This window comes from Prionailurus viverrinus, chromosome A1 (genome assembly GCF_022837055.1).
Source record: "Prionailurus viverrinus isolate Anna chromosome A1, UM_Priviv_1.0, whole genome shotgun sequence".
NCBI lineage: Eukaryota > Metazoa > Chordata > Mammalia > Carnivora > Felidae > Prionailurus > Prionailurus viverrinus.
In genome coordinates, this window is record NC_062561.1 from 116,087,255 (window position 1) to 116,103,264 (window position 16,010).

General features: G+C 39.2%; 2 protein-coding genes across 15 annotated transcripts in view; one reads left to right on the top strand and one right to left on the bottom strand.

Annotated features, from left to right (window-relative positions):
* Positions 1 to 9,655, bottom strand: part of SIL1 (SIL1 nucleotide exchange factor) — a 286,621-nt gene extending 276,966 nt beyond the window's left edge. The window contains exons 1-2 of the mRNA XM_047831100.1: positions 9,575 to 9,655; positions 9,280 to 9,365 (exon numbers count right to left, since the gene is read on the bottom strand). The gene's annotated coding sequence lies outside the window, so the exon portion shown is untranslated. The remainder of the gene's footprint in view (positions 1 to 9,279; positions 9,366 to 9,574) is intronic.
* MATR3 (matrin 3) overlaps positions 1 to 16,010 on the top strand; it is a 46,706-nt gene that overhangs the window by 7,260 nt on the left and 23,436 nt on the right. For 2 of the 14 annotated variants that reach the window (XM_047830121.1, XM_047830208.1), the window contains exons 1-2: positions 13,214 to 13,371; positions 15,653 to 15,775. The exons of 1 other annotated variant lie outside the window; for it this stretch is intronic. The gene's annotated coding sequence lies outside the window, so the exon portion shown is untranslated. Of the gene's footprint in view, positions 1 to 9,735; positions 9,874 to 9,965; positions 10,105 to 13,213; positions 13,372 to 15,652; positions 15,776 to 16,010 lie in introns of those variants that run through there. 11 more of the 14 variants (XM_047829380.1, XM_047830295.1, XM_047829770.1 and 8 more) reach the window with 10 other exon arrangements.

Genomic DNA, 16,010 nt, shown 5'->3' on the forward strand with positions numbered 1-16,010 from the left:
TTTGTCATAGCAGTTCTCTTCATTTTTAATGTACACCTAAAGGAAAGGTCCTAAGAAAGAACACCAGTCTTCAGTTTGCAGCAGAGCCTGATCACAGTTTCAGCCCTTGGTAGTGAAACAAATGGTCCCGAAGAAAAGAGGAAAACTTTATGTCATGAAGTCAGAGTTTAAAATCTGGGGTCACTGGGTTCTTGGGTAGCTCAATCGATTGAACTTCTGACTCTTGATTTAGGTTCAGGTTATGATCCCAAGATTGTGAGATCAAGCCCGGTGTTGGGCTCCACACTGAGTGTGGATCCTGCTTAAGATTTTCTCTTTTTTGGGGCACCTGGGTGTCTCACTTAAGTGTCTGACTCTTGATTTGGGCTCAGGTCATGATCTCACAGTTCATGGGATCAAGCCCTGCTTGGGATTGTCTCCCTCTCAAATAAACTTTAAAAAAAATCCCCCCCACCTCAAAAATACAAAAAAAAAAAAAAAAAAAAATCAGGGCACCTGGGTGGCTCAGTCAGTTAAGCATCTGACTTTGGCTCAGGTCATGATCTCATGCTTCATGGTTCTAGCCCTGCATCTCACTCTGTGCTGACAGCCTGGAGCCTCTTTGGATTCTGTGTCTCCTCTCTCCACTCCTCTCTTGCTCAAGCTCTGTCTCTCTAAAAAATAAAATAAAGATTAAAAAAAAAATTTTTAAATACAAAAAAATTAAAATATAGAACATTAAGTAAATAGATAAATAAGTTAATTAATTTTAAAAATCTGGGATCACAAGCTCCTGTGAGCATACAGATTGCCTTCCTGACCACTGTAAATCTACCCAGGTGCAGAGAGGGGGCCCCTTTGTTGTTACTTGAAGGATAATTCACTGAAGTCAGTGACTGTATTCAATACCCCAGGAGGTTTCAGTGGCTTAATCATGCCCATTAAAGTAATATAATGGGATTTCCTAGTTGATGAGTGAAGTTAATTAGTCACCTACTACTCCCTGTTGAGTTGATTTTTTTTTTTTTTTTTTTAATTTCCTGGTAAGGAAAGAAAAGATGAAGTAAAACATTTCAAAGGACCTTTTTAACCCTGAGCTGCCACCTCTTGTCATAGGAAGCAGTTAGTAGACACAGTGTCCCTCTTCATTGCTCTGCTTCAGTTTCAAGCCTCAGACCTGTACCATATCAAGAGGAAAAACTAAAGCAGGATGGGTAGGGGGCTGAAAGTATTGAGTGCCATTCCTGGTGCCTATCAATAATTTACTTCCTTTCCTTCAGGGTTGAAATTGCTGTCAACAGACTTTTGAATTAAAATTTTGGATCACCTCTCAAAATTTTAATCAGGAAAATAAAACCCTGGAGAAATAAATTCTGCAGGCCCCAAAGGAACATAAAAATGTGGATCAGTGCCTAGGAATTCACACAAAAGAAAACAATTGGGGAAGAGCAACTAATTAAGTACTTAAAAGAATGACAATGACTTCTTGAATCTTGTTGCTTAATTAGGGTTTTATGAACAGCTCCAGTTAATGGACCTGTCAATATTCTCTTGGAAAACAATTTCACTGAATTAACAAATCAACGGTAATACTTAGAATGTCTGCTTAGCAATTCTCTTTACTGCTATTTAGAAGGCCTGTTACTTTGGCCCTCCTGTACTCCAATAAAGGGCCTTTAGAATATGAGAACATTCTGTACTCCTTGTTAAGGGTGACTTTACTACTACCTCAAAAAAGGCTGATAAAATGGACCTTAAAATAGATTATAGAATAGTTGTAGATTTACAGGAAAGTTGTAAACATAGTACAAAGAATTCCCATGTACTCCACAACCCAGTTTCCTTTCATAAGAACATTTTACATTAGTATAGACATTTGTTACAATTAATGGGCTAATATGAATATGTTGTTAACTAAAGTCCATACTTGCAGATTTCCTTAGGTTTTACTTAAATGTCTTTTGTCTGTTCTAGAATCCCATTGAGGATATTACATTTAGTTCTTATATCTCCTTAGGCTCATTTTATTTTTATTTTTAATATTTTAATGTTTGTTTATTTTTGAGAGAGAGCATGAGCAGGGAAGGGAATGCTCTAGTTCTCAGATGATTTGATTACCCTATGAGCTCACAGCAAAGGATGGGAATTTTTATCAGATGCCTGTAGAAGGGAGTAGCCAAGCCCAGACAGGCCCTAGAATCATAATGGGTTAGAGTGTGGAGATGCCCTCAAGGCATAAAGCCTCTGAGTTATAATCTGGAAAACTTAAGTCCTACCTTCTACTACCTCTACACTCCTGGCACTCTGTCCTTTTCTACACTAGGGTTCCATTTCTTGCCCCTATATAATAGGACCTAATCATGATCTATTCCTCCAAGGAATTATATTTAGTTTCTCAGATCCCTAACTTCTTTCTTCTGTAATCTCCAGGGCTGAGTTAGAGGAAGAGAATGACATATGCTAATCACACATCTTGTCAGAAGACTATTTAACCCACCCTTTTTATGAGTTTAGAGGCTTTATTAACTGAACTCCTAGACACTGGGGATAACCGATGAACAAGACTTAGTCCCTGCTTACCTTAACATGGCCTATCAGGGCATACACAGTCTAGCCCTTACCCCTCTTATCTTCATCTTTACCACCCTCAGATTCCCTTCAGGCCACACTGATTTCTTTCAGTCCTTGATAAGCCTTTTGCTACTAGGTCTCTGTGCTTGGTATTTCCCCTTCTGGTTCCATCTTTTTCTCCACTTTGTCTCCTTTGAGATCTCAGCTCATATCATGTGTAGAGAAGCCACCTTCCCTGGGTATCTGAGTAACCATTACATGTGTCATTGCACCTGGCCTACCACAGAGCTAGACAGTCAGATGCCATGTGTCCTTTGAAAGGTATTATTCACACCAGCTTCTGTAGGTTTACATAATTCCCATAGAGCCAAGCAGCCTCAATTGTACTGACAACTAAGGACCTTCAGCTAGCTGATAAATACTACCTATGTGTCAAAATGTATCTAAAATATAGTAATGCTATAGGCCTATCTATCCTGCTTTTCAATAATTTGCCAGTAATTGAGAGTATGGACAGCACTGGTTTTATTCTTTAATAGTTTGAAACAAAAATACCATGAAAACAAAGATGTCCAATTTCCAAAGCATTTTCTAGTGGACTCTGAAGATGTAACCTGCTGCACAACTATTTAAAACTAAATTAAATTTCAGGGGCGCCTGGGTGGCTCAGTCGGTTGAGCATCCTACCTCGGCTCAGGTCATGATCTCACGGTCCGTGAGTTTGAGCCCCGCGTCAGGCTCTGGGCTGACAGCTCGGAGCCTGGAGCCTGCTTCAGATTTTGTCTCCCTGTCTCTGACCCTCCCCCGTTCATGCTCTGTCTCAAAAATAAAACATAAAAAAAATTTTTAATTAAATTTCAAAAAGTATTGAATGAAAATAATGGATTTGCAGAGGATTTGTTCCAATTTGAAACATGCGTTAACTGAAATATATGTGTCGCCTTTTGTTACTTTTTTTGGTAATCTATAAATGTCTTCATAATTAAAGTGTGTGAAACAGCTTTGTGTGTAAATTATAACTAGAAGAACTTCTCTTACTAGCAATCCTTACACTAACAAGTAGGTGCCAGCTTAAAACTTATGTTATGACCAGACTTAAATGGATAATTTTAACAAGTGTACTCTGGGGTTTTATAAAAATAAATAACCTTTGAATCTATGGCTTTGTCATTTTAGGATATTCATGTAAATATACTGCGGCACATGTGGTGCTCTACAACGACAACATTGCATGTTGATCATGTGCCAGAATTGCTAAACTCATTCTACATATCTGAATCCTCTCAACAGCCCTACAAGGTAGTGCTGTTACTTGCCCAAGGTCACACAGTGGGTCCAGGAACTACTGTGTTCAATAAATCTGGCTCAGAAACTGGTGTTTGATTTGGAACTTTCAAGTATGGTGCCCCCAGGTCTTCCCAACTAATTCTAATAATTGCTTGCTTTCTTTAGTCATCAACCTCACTCAGACTAACGAATAATGTCTTGCAGGGACTACTGAAATGGCTGTTTCCATCCGGTTTCTTAAAACTATTTCAAGTGCCAAATACCTTCTTTCAGGCTATCAGCATCTTGGCCACTGTTGCTGAAGCTTGAGCTTCCTTTTGCTCCTGACATTTAAAGAACATATACAGCCAAACCCGTTAGCCTGTTTTTAGCCCCCATCTATTTCATTCTGTCATATCACCTGTGAGTCTCCTAGATTTTTTAAAATGTCCCTCTCTGGGTGCCTGGATGGCTCAGTTGGTTAAGCATCCGACTTTGGCCCAGGTCATGATCTCATGGTTGCTGGGTTTGAGCCCTTCATTGGGCTCTGCACTGACAGTGCAGAGCCTGCTTAGGAGTCTCTCTCTGCCCCTGCCCTACTCGCTCTCTCTCAAAATAAATAAACTTAAAATGTTCCTTTGGAAGGCCTTAATGGGTCACACATTCCCACACACAGGTTTGCCCTTTGATAGAATTTCTTACATTTTTATTAAAATTATTCAGTGCTAGCACTACTAAACTGTAGGTTCAGTGAGGGTCAAAATAAAAATATCAAGACCTTTAAAAATTCCTCAAAGGTTTACTTGTTTATTTAAGTTTATTTATTTAAAGTGAGAGAAAGAATCCCAGGCAGACTCCGTACTGTCAGTGCAGAGCCCGCTGTGGAGCTGAAACTCCTGAACCGTGAGATCATGACCTAAGCCAAACCCAAGTTGGACACTTAATGGACTCAGCCACCCAGGCACCCCAAAGATTAACTTTTTTAAAGGATGGGATTCAAGTTGGGTTCTCGTTTTAGTTATGCATATATAGTAGTATACTTGCTAAATACTTGTGTAAAGACTTTATAGATAAATATAAACAAATTATTACATGCAGGAAAGTCATTCCTAGATTATTTCAAGAATAATCTCCCGGGGCACCTGGGTGGCTCTGTCGGTTGGGCCACCGACTTCGGCTCAGGTCATGATCTCACAGTTCGTGGGTTCAAGCCCCACGTCGGGCTCTGTGCTGACAGCCTGGAGCCTGCTTCAGATTCTGTGTCTCCCCTCTCTCTACCTCTCCCCTGCTCATGCTCTGTCTCTCAATAATGAATAAACGTTTTAAAAAAATTAAAAAAAAAAATAATCTCCCTACATGCTATTAAACCCCATTTGCTAAAATTGCTGAGGGTCAACATTCCTAACCTGTTAAAAGTATCTTACTCTAAATGGCTGTGCAATGTTAATGAGGAACTCTAGAAGTGATCTTATTAAAAAAAGAAACCAGCTTTGTTCAAAATTACTATCAGAAGTAACTAGCATGAGAAAAAAATTATGAATGGGGAAAGAAGTAAAAAAAAATCACTTGTATATGAGGGGCGCATGGGTGGCTCAGTCAGTTATGTGTAATACTGACAAGACCTTAAATGTAAATCCTGTGTTCAAGAAAGTTCAACATAAAGATAAATCTCCTAAAGAAAACTAAGTTTATAAAAATTCCACTGTAACAGGATGGAAAAGTAAGAATAACCATAACTATTGTTAAAACTTAGTAATAAAGTTTAACTAGCCCTATCAGATGTTAAAATGTTACAACAAGAGTAAAACAGTGATACTGGCACTTGGATTACTCAATGAATAGAACCAGATAAAAGGAAGTCCAGAAATAGACTCTGAAACAAATTAAATTTAGAAAGTACAATAAGAAAGCACAATTTTTCCTTTATATAATTGCAAAGTGTAGTGACTTTGCCTTCTAAATTAAAAACCATGAGGAGTACTTAAAAGGAACGATGTGACTATTTTTAAAATTCTAGGGGCGCCTGGGTGGCTCAGTAGGTTAAGTGTCCGACTTCAGCTCAGGTCACGATCTCACAGTCTGTGAGTTCAAGCCCTGCTTCGGGCTCTGGGCTGATGGCTCAGAGCCTGGAGCCTGCTTCCGATTCTGTGTCTCCCTCTCTCTCTGCCCCTCCCCCGTTCATGCTCTGTCTCTCTCTGTCTCAAAAATAAATAAACGTTAAAAAAATTTTTTTTTTTAAATAAAATAAAATTCTATATATACGGGCAATTTGCTGACTTATTTAGTACAGCAGGTGACTCTTGATCTCAGGGTCATGAGTTCAAGTGCCAGGTTGGCAAAGAGATTGCTTTTATAAAAAGTAAAGGGTTACCTGGATGGCTCAGTCCAGTTAAGTGACTTTTGGCTCAGGTTATGATCTCACTGTTTTTGAGGTGGAGCCTGCTTCAGATTTGGTCTCTGTCTTGATCTCTCTGTCCCTCCCCCACTCATACACTGTCTCTGTCTCTCTTCCTCAAATATAAACACGCATTAAAATTTTTTTAAAGTCACTTCTGTATTCTATTGGTCAAAGCTGTTTCTATTTATAGTGCCCTTCCAAATGCAGATAGAGGTGAAATTGATTCCATTGTTATAAGAAGAGTGGCAAAGAATTTGTGGCCATCTTTGATAGCAAGCATATATATATACACACACACATTTATATATATATATGTGTGTGTGTATATGAATGTACACACATTCATATTCACATATGTGTATATATATGAATGTGCATACACATAAAAAATGTTTCTTAATAGAAAATCCTTAGAATACACAAGAGATGGTTGATAGGTGGATTGCCTTTAAGTTAGGGGAACAAGTTGGGGAAAACTGTTCTCTGAAACTTATTACATGTATACCTATTCAAAAATTCCTTCTTAAACCCCCTCTTGCTGCCCCTCCAAGTAGACTACAGCTCTGCTGAAAGCAGTACCATATAATGCTCAGAAGCTCTGGGTTTGGACTTATATAGAACTGGGTTCAAATCTTGCTTTTTGTTGCTATTTAGCTGCATCATGTGCAAGTTTTTTAATCTTAGTAAAACAAATAATGGTACCTTACTCTCAAAATTATGGTAATTATAAGGTATTATAAGCTGCTTAGTGATTATGTGGCATCAAAATGTATGTCCTCAGTATGTCTCCTAGTCAAAACTGAAAGGTCTTCATTATCAGCTCAAATCCAGGCTCTTTCCTGGTATTAAAGTCATGTAACATAGTTGTACCAAGCTTGTCACTTAGACCTTTCAAGGTCTTAGCAGAAATTCTTGCTTTTGTCTCATTATTTACCACACCTGGTGCACACCTCACCCACTCCCAAGTTACCCAAACCAATATAGAGCTCTTGGTCCATCTCTACTCACAGCCAGGCCTACCTTGAGGCCAGATTCCTTGTCCAATCTCCATCAGACTACGATCCTCAAAATGTAGGCAATTTGTCATTGAATCCCCATCCTTGTACTATGTCCTTCATGAAACAGGCATATGATAAGCTGAAACCTTGTATTAACTTTGGTTTCCAATGTGTCTTTGCTGGTGAGCCATTAAGCAGATCCTCAATAAATAATTACTCAATGAAAAAGTTTGATTTTTCTTTGTATGATCACCAGATGGCATTACAGCCTTATACAAAAGCATGGGTAAGTGTGTATCTTAGTGCTAACATGCATTCATGTTTCTCCATGAGGAGCAGAGCCTCTTGTTCCATCTAAGAGCTGGAAACAACAAAGGGGAGTCTTAGCCTTTGTTGGAATCAAAGGCTCACCAATTAGAAAGCAGATGTGGTTTTGAATGGAAGGAAGATACAATATTCACTGAAGAATTTGGATCCCCCAAAATTTCATTCCAGAGCTAACTAGTAGGCTTAAACATTACTTACTTAGTTGTTTATTTATACAACATACATGGAGATGTGGGATTATAGTTCCACTCTTCATGGCTATTTAAAAGTTTCTCTTGTTTGACTCTAGTCCTCAGACATAACTTAGTCACAAAATTGAAGTCACCTAACTATAATTCCCAAGTCTTCAACCAAATCTAATGAAAACTCCACACCATCCTCTCTGCCTCTTGTTAAAATAAAAACATACCTCCTTTTATCTGGATCCTTTTCTTTTAGGAGTGTCCATTATGAACTGTCCCTTGTCTAACCTCTTTTTTCAACCAAACCTGTCCTAAAATACCCTTTCTGTCAACATTTTTTTAATGGTTAACTTTGTTTATTTTGAGAAAGCAAGTGTGAGTGGGAGAGGGGCGGAGCCTGATTTCACACAATGTTAGATCAGGATCTGAGTGGAAATCAGGAGTCGGACACTTAATTGACTCAGCCACGCAGGCAGCTCTGTTCTGCCATCATTTTAATTGTGCTCAAAACTCTCATAGGAAAACAAAAAATTCAACCCTGCTTTCTCCAGTCTCTTCATAGCCAAACCTTTTCTGCACTGGGTAATTTCCAGCTTCCTGTTTCAATACATTAAGTACCTACAGTCTGACTTCCTCTCACTGGAAGCAAGTCCATAATGTTAAGAATGGAGTCCCAAAAATAAATAAACGTTGAAAAAAAATTTTTTTAAAAAGAATGATGTTCACGTTGCTAAATTTTTTGTTGGATGCTTTTAGTCCTAGTCTTCCCTATTGATAGCATTTCACCCTGTTGATGACTTGGTCCTTTAAGTATTTTGGCTGTTAAGGCAGTAAAATTTGTGTGCCTTCCTACTCTTCCCAAACCTTTCTGCTTTTTCCCCCCCTACCTCTGTGTTCACTTGGGTCTCCTTTGCCATGCAGCTCTACCTGGTTAGTTTCTCAAGGTCCTAAGGCCTCTTTTTTCACTGGGCTATCTCCAGCTTATCTTTCAAATATCATTGCTTCATTTATACCATTTACTCAAGTGTGCCAGTAACCCACACTTTTTCCTCCATGAGCTCAAGACCCATAAATGCCACTCCTTTAAAATTGATGCCAAATATCTTAAGCCTGCCCTCCTGGTACTCTTCCAGAGCCAGTTAATTGCACTGCTAACCATACAGTTGTCATTCATCCACGACCCTTCCGTCCCTCAACTTCCATATTCAGTCAAATTGACAAGAGTTGAGTTCTGGCCTAAACTACTCTTCAAATTTCTACTGGTCTCTGGTCTTCATCTTTGCCCTCTCCAGTATCTTCAGAGTACCCTGAATGATTTTTCAAAGATGCGAATCTGATTCAGCATACTGAAGATTTTAAAAATTTGAGTGCTGTTAATTAGTATTTATGTTCACTTATTTACCTCAGCCATCTGGTGACTGCCTGTCCCTCTGCATTTAATTTTGAAAACTCAGGGAATTGGCCCTTAACTCCAGCTCTACCTGCAATTTCTCAGTCTTAGCTCAGGATTTTCACATATGCAATTCGGGAACCTCCATCAGCCTCAGGATTGTTTTACCTTCAGTCAAATTCGAAGTGGCGGCGGCGGTATTTTCGATGGGCTGGGTTCGCTATCTTCCGCCTCGATGACTCTCCACGGAATTACTGAGATTAAAAACAACGAAAATGGTATGGGTACCCTCGCCTGGCGCTTGCTGCCACTTGTCGGCAAATACGGAGGAAAATAATCAGAATAGTAATCAGGTCTAACTAGTGACTCCTGCGATTCGCTTCTAACGCATACCCTCATTTAAATTTTGCATCATGCAGTTCAAGGGTTGGGGGAAAGCCTTTTTGGGAAATGGGACTCGAACCTGTAAACAGGTTCTCTATCCATTTCCCGCCACAGGCGGGCTACAGGATTAGAGAACAACGACCGCCATCAGCGCGAGCAGTATACGCTCACTGAGTAGGAGGAGGGGCCTGGCGCGCGCAGAAACGGGACCTGAGAGGGGGTGGGGTGGGGGACAACTCTCTCGCGAGAGCGGGTTTGTTCTTGCAGCCGCTCCTGCCACCTCTTACCCTCGCCGTTGCTGCGGGGGATTGTGGGAGCCTCCGCGTCCCGCTCGCTAGGAGAGAGGTATCTCTCCTTTTCCCTCTCCCTTTCCTTAAGGTAGGCGTGAAGCGGGTAAGAATCGGGGTGGGGTGGCCGGGGGCTCTCCGCGTCCGCCGGGAGGAGGCAGCGACGGCGACAGGGGCCGTGGGGAGCCGGCGGCGCGCCTTTCTTGCTCGCTCCCGCTCGCCCGCTCTGCCTCCCTCCTCGCTGCGTATGTGAGCCGCCTGATCGGCGGCCGCCATGTTAGGAGCGCAGTGGCGGCGCAACCAGCCTCCTCGGGCGGCGGAGGTGAGCGGTCTCGGGGGGAGACACGCGGCCAGCCAAGGACCCGGGGTGCGGCGGGAGAGTCGGGGGGTGCAAAGGGCAGCAGATCGACCGAGCTTCCCGCGTCCTAGGCTTGCTGTGGGCGGGGGCGGGACGACGAGCCCGTTACACGCGGACTGCAGCGCTAAGGCGAAGGGAGGAGCGCTCGAGGCCTGAGGGACTGACTGTCCACTGGGGGCCTGCCGTTTGGGGAGAATAGTTAAAGCAGAGAAGTCTTGGAATAGGGCCAGCCCCAGATAGGTGTCTGTTTTGTTTTGTTTTTCCTGTTTGCCCCTAAAAATGTGCCGCAAAATGGAGGATTTCGCAGACTCTGAAAAGCTTAGTCGTTTGAGGAGCGTTTCTTTATTCTCTTGGTTCACGGCCTTCCCTGTGCTCTTCGCCCATCGCTTCATAGCGCCCTCTAAGACTCCCCTGTCCCCCGCCCACACACATGCGCGCGGGATTTTAGCTGGACCTCAGAAACAATTCCTCCCCACCCCCATCGCGTAAAAATGGCCGAAAAATGAAACGTTAACGCTTGTTTTTCGTATTGCGTCGTGGAGAAAGCCTCCTGCAGTAGGCTGCGAGCCAAGATACTTGTTCTTGTTTAGAGAGTCACCTAATATTTCTTTTCTCCTTATTAAAATATTATCAGTCTGCGTTCATCTAGAGAGGATCGTATGTTGTGGGACCTTCCGGTTTCCAGACAAAGGGTTTGGAGTACCGTGGTGTAGGCGCATCGTTGTTCTTTTCATTGCTAGCTTTGTGCCTTGTTCGGTGTTTTACAGGGACTTTTCCCATGTGCCATGGAATAATTCTAAATGTTTTTCCTGCTCTGTGGCCCTATTCTGTGGAATATTCCTATTGGATCAGTTACAGTTTTCTAGCCAGATATTTCTAGAACGTTTATGGCGATTCCGAAATTTCTAGTCTTCAAGCGCGCTGGAATAATGTGAGAATCGTTGATTCCCAGGTCTTAGTCATGAGATTTTTTTGTCTTGATGATGCGTTCTGTGTGGTGACTAGAGCTTGGTTTAAAATTTTTAAGAAGTCGATAAAAGACAGTTTTCTTCCAGTTAAATTGAAACAGTTGTACTCGGCGGGAAAATTTCTATTTTAGACTATTTAAATAAAGGTTGAAAATATCATTTGGAAAAGTCAATAGCTCAGTCATATGCGCGGTCTGTCGTCATAATTTTTCAACGGTAATACTGTCAGAAATGAAAGTAGAGATAGATTTTGTTGTTGTTGTTACATAAACTCCGTATTCCTTCTGCACTTAACCTGAATCTTTTTGCAGAGTTGAAATTGAACACAATTGAAGTACTAAATGATTGTTGTGCTTGGTTATGTAATATTAGGAAGAGATCTTTAGCCAGATGCTGTTTGTGGTGAAGTGCTTTAAATTTACATTTCTGCCCTTGAACTTAACATTTATGTGGTTATAACATTAACGTGTGTTTTACCCAGAGAGGAAATTTTCCCTTTATCTTCACATAACTCCCTTCTCAGCTATATGTAAGTGAAGTTGCCTTTACATAGCCTTTTGAACTAATTGGAAAGGATTTAACCACTCTTGACCTGATGACTATGTACGTTAAAGGAGCCTTTAAACATACTCATTTTATTAACACTTTTAGGGAAGCATAAAGGCTAAGTAATAATACAAGTCTGCTAATGATAGGCAAACAAATTTTAACAACTGAGGAATGTAAGTAAATCGTCTTTCATGACTTCAGAAATAAAATGTAATTCAAATCTTTAATTTTATGAGAGAAGATTAAAGCCCAAGGAGGTGGTGGTAATAATAGTCAAATGGGCAGTGCTGTAGGTTTATTCTAGAACACTTGGATCTTGATTGGATACGTGATTCAGACTCACCTTATAATAAATAGGCTTGAAAATTGAAGGGCTACAAATGTCCATTGATGGATGAATGGATAAAGATATGGTGTGTGTGTGTGTGTATGTGTGTATATATACACACACACATATATACACAATGGAGTATTACTTAGCAATCAAAAAGAATGAAATCTTGCCATTCGCAACTATGTGAATGAAACTAGAGGGTATTAGGTTAAGCGAAATTAGACAAATACATGACTTCACTCATATGAGGACTTTAAGATACAAAACAGGTAAGATACAAAACAGATGAACATAAGGGAAGGGAAGCAAAAATAATATAAAAACAGGGAAGGGGACAAAAACATAAAGACTCTTAAATATGGAGAACAAACAGAGGGTTACTGGAGGGGATGGGAGGGGGGCTAAATTGGTAAGGGGCATTAAGGAATCTACTCCTGAAATCATTGTTGCACTAAATGCTAACTTGGATGTAAATTTAAAAAATTAAGAAAAACTAAAAATAATTAAAAATAAACTTTAAAAAGTGGAAGGGCTATACTTACAGGAATTTATTCTAAGAGAGTAGTATGTAAAAGGTTTGTGCACATATAGAGCGCCTGAGTGACTGTCGGTTAAGCGTCTTACTTCGGCTCAGGTCGTGGACTTGTGGTTCGTGAGTTCGAGCCCAGTATTGGGCTCTGTGCTGACCTGCTTGAGATTCTGTGTCTCCCTCTCTTATCTGACCCTCCTCCACTTGCTCACTCTCTTTCTCAAAAATAAACAAAAAAATTTTTTAAAGATTTGTGCACATAAATGTTAATCTATGCTATTAAGCTTACTAAAACTCTGAAAGATTCAACACTTAGAGATCTGCTAATTACAGTGTGGCCATCAGTTGGAAATCTATATAGTTTTTTAAAAGAATGTTTTAGCAAGAGTAATCATGGGAAAATGAATATAATATTACTTGGAAAGAAAATAAAAATTTTGGTGGTCCCCAAAATACTTTTTTTTGGTTGTTTCTTAAAGGAATTTAGGAATAAACATAAAAATAGAGACGTACCAAAATGTGTGAGTTCTGGATGTTGGTGTTAGCTTTATGGGTGATTTATATTTCCTTCAATTTGTTTTTCTGAAATTTCCACAAGAAATTACACATATTTTTATATGGGGAGGGTGGTGAAACTTTTTTGTACATGGTAGACTGCTTAAAAGACCAATACTTTGTGTTTTGTTTTTTTAGGACCTCGTGTATTTTTGAGGGGAATTAAGATAAAAGTGAGCCAGCTTCTTGAAGTCTGAAGTGCAGAGTATTCAAAAGTGACAAAAAGTGGTGTTTATTCTGTAACATACTCTGGTTATTATGTGTAGACAAATGGAGGAATCTTAAGGCATCCTTATGTAAGAATATTGAATTTACCTTTATAGAAACTAATGGTAATTAGGTTACAATGTGAAGTGCAGCCATTAAACTATTTTAAGAATGATCAAAACCAAAGAATTGGGTAATGGTTTCTTAGATATTACTCTTAGTACATTTTTCAGTTAAAGACACTTTTTAAAAATATGTATATACTTTTTTTTAAATGCACACTTTTTTTTAGAGTTGCATTAAAACTGTCCTACACTTGGGGCAACAGGTTCTGAGTGGACTTGACTTTGGGATGGACAGTACTGAGTTTGTTGAGGGTGGAGTGGAAGGGTTGTAGACAGTACAGATTTGCAAGTTTCTTCATACATATATATATATATATATATATATATATATATATATATATACATATACACACATGGTTATTCCACGGATGACACTGCAAAGAAACAAAGCTCTGTAATTTATAATTCTTACCTATATATCAGGCCTTGTTGGATCATTAAAATTAAGAGTTCTGAAATTCGTGATTTAAAAATAAAAGTTTACACATAGAAAATCTTAGTGGATCATTAAAACTAGAACAGAGAGAAAAGCCAATGGTTTGAGAGAATTGTAGGGATGTGGCCTTTAAAAGATACTTATAAGTGGTTTTTAAAGTTCTCTAGTTTTTGACTCACTGTAGCATGTATCTATTATAAGCATAAATATAAACTTAGAGTACAATAGGAGTTGTATGATAAACTGCTATGTTATCTTTCCTGGCTTAAATATAATTACTGTGGCAGATCTGAGTAGATGGAGTGCCTTTGATGTGATGCAGCTTCCTTATTATTTCCAGCTGTCTATCTTTGATGTTCTGTGCATATATTAGGCTCAAGACTTGGAAATTAAAATTTATATGAAGTAGCAATGAAATCTTAAGTTTAATTTTTTTTTAATTTAATTAAAATTTTTGTTTTAGGGGCACCTGAGTGTCCGTTAAGCGTCCAACTTCTCAGGTCATGATCTCCTAGTATGTGGGTTCGAGTGCAACATTGGGCTCTCTGCTTGTCAACGTGGCAGCCCGCTTTAGATCCTGTCTCCCTCTCTCTCTATGCCCCTCAAAAGTAAACATTAAAAAAAATTAAAATTGTTTTAATTTAAAGAGGAGGACTGAGGCTTTTCAGTAAGGTTATGGCAGGAGAGGTGTAAGGCCTTTGTTTTGAAGGATGACAGGATAATTTAAAGGTAGATTGGCTTTAGAGAATGAAGGAGGAAGAGGAGGTTTAATTTTTTCACTTCCTCTAGCATCTGGTTCTTTTCTTCAGTGTTGTTTAGGTGACTACCAGTCTTTAAATCTGGTGTCATTTAAAGTTAACATCTGATTCAGTAGCAAAATTCAAACATTAATTCAAATCCAGCTTTGAGTAGAAATGAATGAGACACTAAAGTTGATGTATGGAATGGGGAGTACAGTGTATGTGAAAGGTTTATAAGCTCTTTATTGTCTTTGGGTCAGTCCTTTTGCATCTGAAGTTTTTCTCATTGGTTGTTAGGATCAGATGATGTTACATCAAAGTAGATGATTATTATGGTGCTAACCATGTGCCAGAAACCATTCTAAGTGTTTTATGTGGACTAACTTATTAAATGTTTACAGCCTTGTGAAATGGGTATTTTCATTCCCATATTACGAATGACAGCAAAACAAATGGTAAGTGACTTGTTCAAAGTCAACTATTTTGTAGTAGGACTTGCATCCAAATCAAGGTATTTGGGCTCCAAAAATCTCAGTATATACCAAATCAAAGAGTTAAACAAATGTTTGTGGAAACCAAGAGAATAGAACATGAAGAGTGGAAGGAAAAATCTTAAGAGTGCGCAATGGCAGCTTGAAAAAACCACTCGTTTTGCTTTCTCTTTTTCTTTAAGTTTGTTTATTTTGAGAGTACAAGCCAGGAAGGGGCACAGAGAGAGAGTCCCAAGCAGGCCCTTCAATGTCAGTACTGAGCCTTACATGGTAGGTCGATCTCGGGAACTGTGAGATATGACCTGTGCTGAAATCAAGAGTTGATGCTTAACCAACTGAACCACCCAGGGGCCCCTCATTTTGCATTTAAGTAGAGAAGTAATCTAAGCTAGTGTCAAAATCACATTGAATCCAAAATGGTAGGTAAATGGAATAACTTTCTATCCTGTATTGCTTTAATCTGAAAATGTTTAATGTGTGATTGAAAGTTGCTAAGAAAAAATTTTAAGTCTAGGAAGAAGAAAAATACCCTAACCCTGAGTAGGAATCCCTCCTGATTAACATGTTTTCTATTTTAGCAGCTGAAGGCACTTTGCAACAAACACTTTTATCATTAGCCTAAGGATCAAGAAGTGGGCTAGAAGTTGAATCCAGGTCTGTAAAATGGATTAAGAATGATAATCATAAAGGATCTTTAAAAGGTTAATACTGGTTTTTCAACCTTCTCAACACTACATTTTATAATGTTTTGTTTTCCCCTGTTGTATGAGGCACATGCTGCTTTACACAAAACTGAAATGAATAGAGCTATTACTTTATTTCCTAAGAATTTTACTATTCATTTTTTAAAAACCTTTAAAAAGTTACTCAAAGGTAAGCCATACTAAAGTGAGACTGTGGCACTGAAGAGCCACAGATTAAAGTATAAGGTTTTAA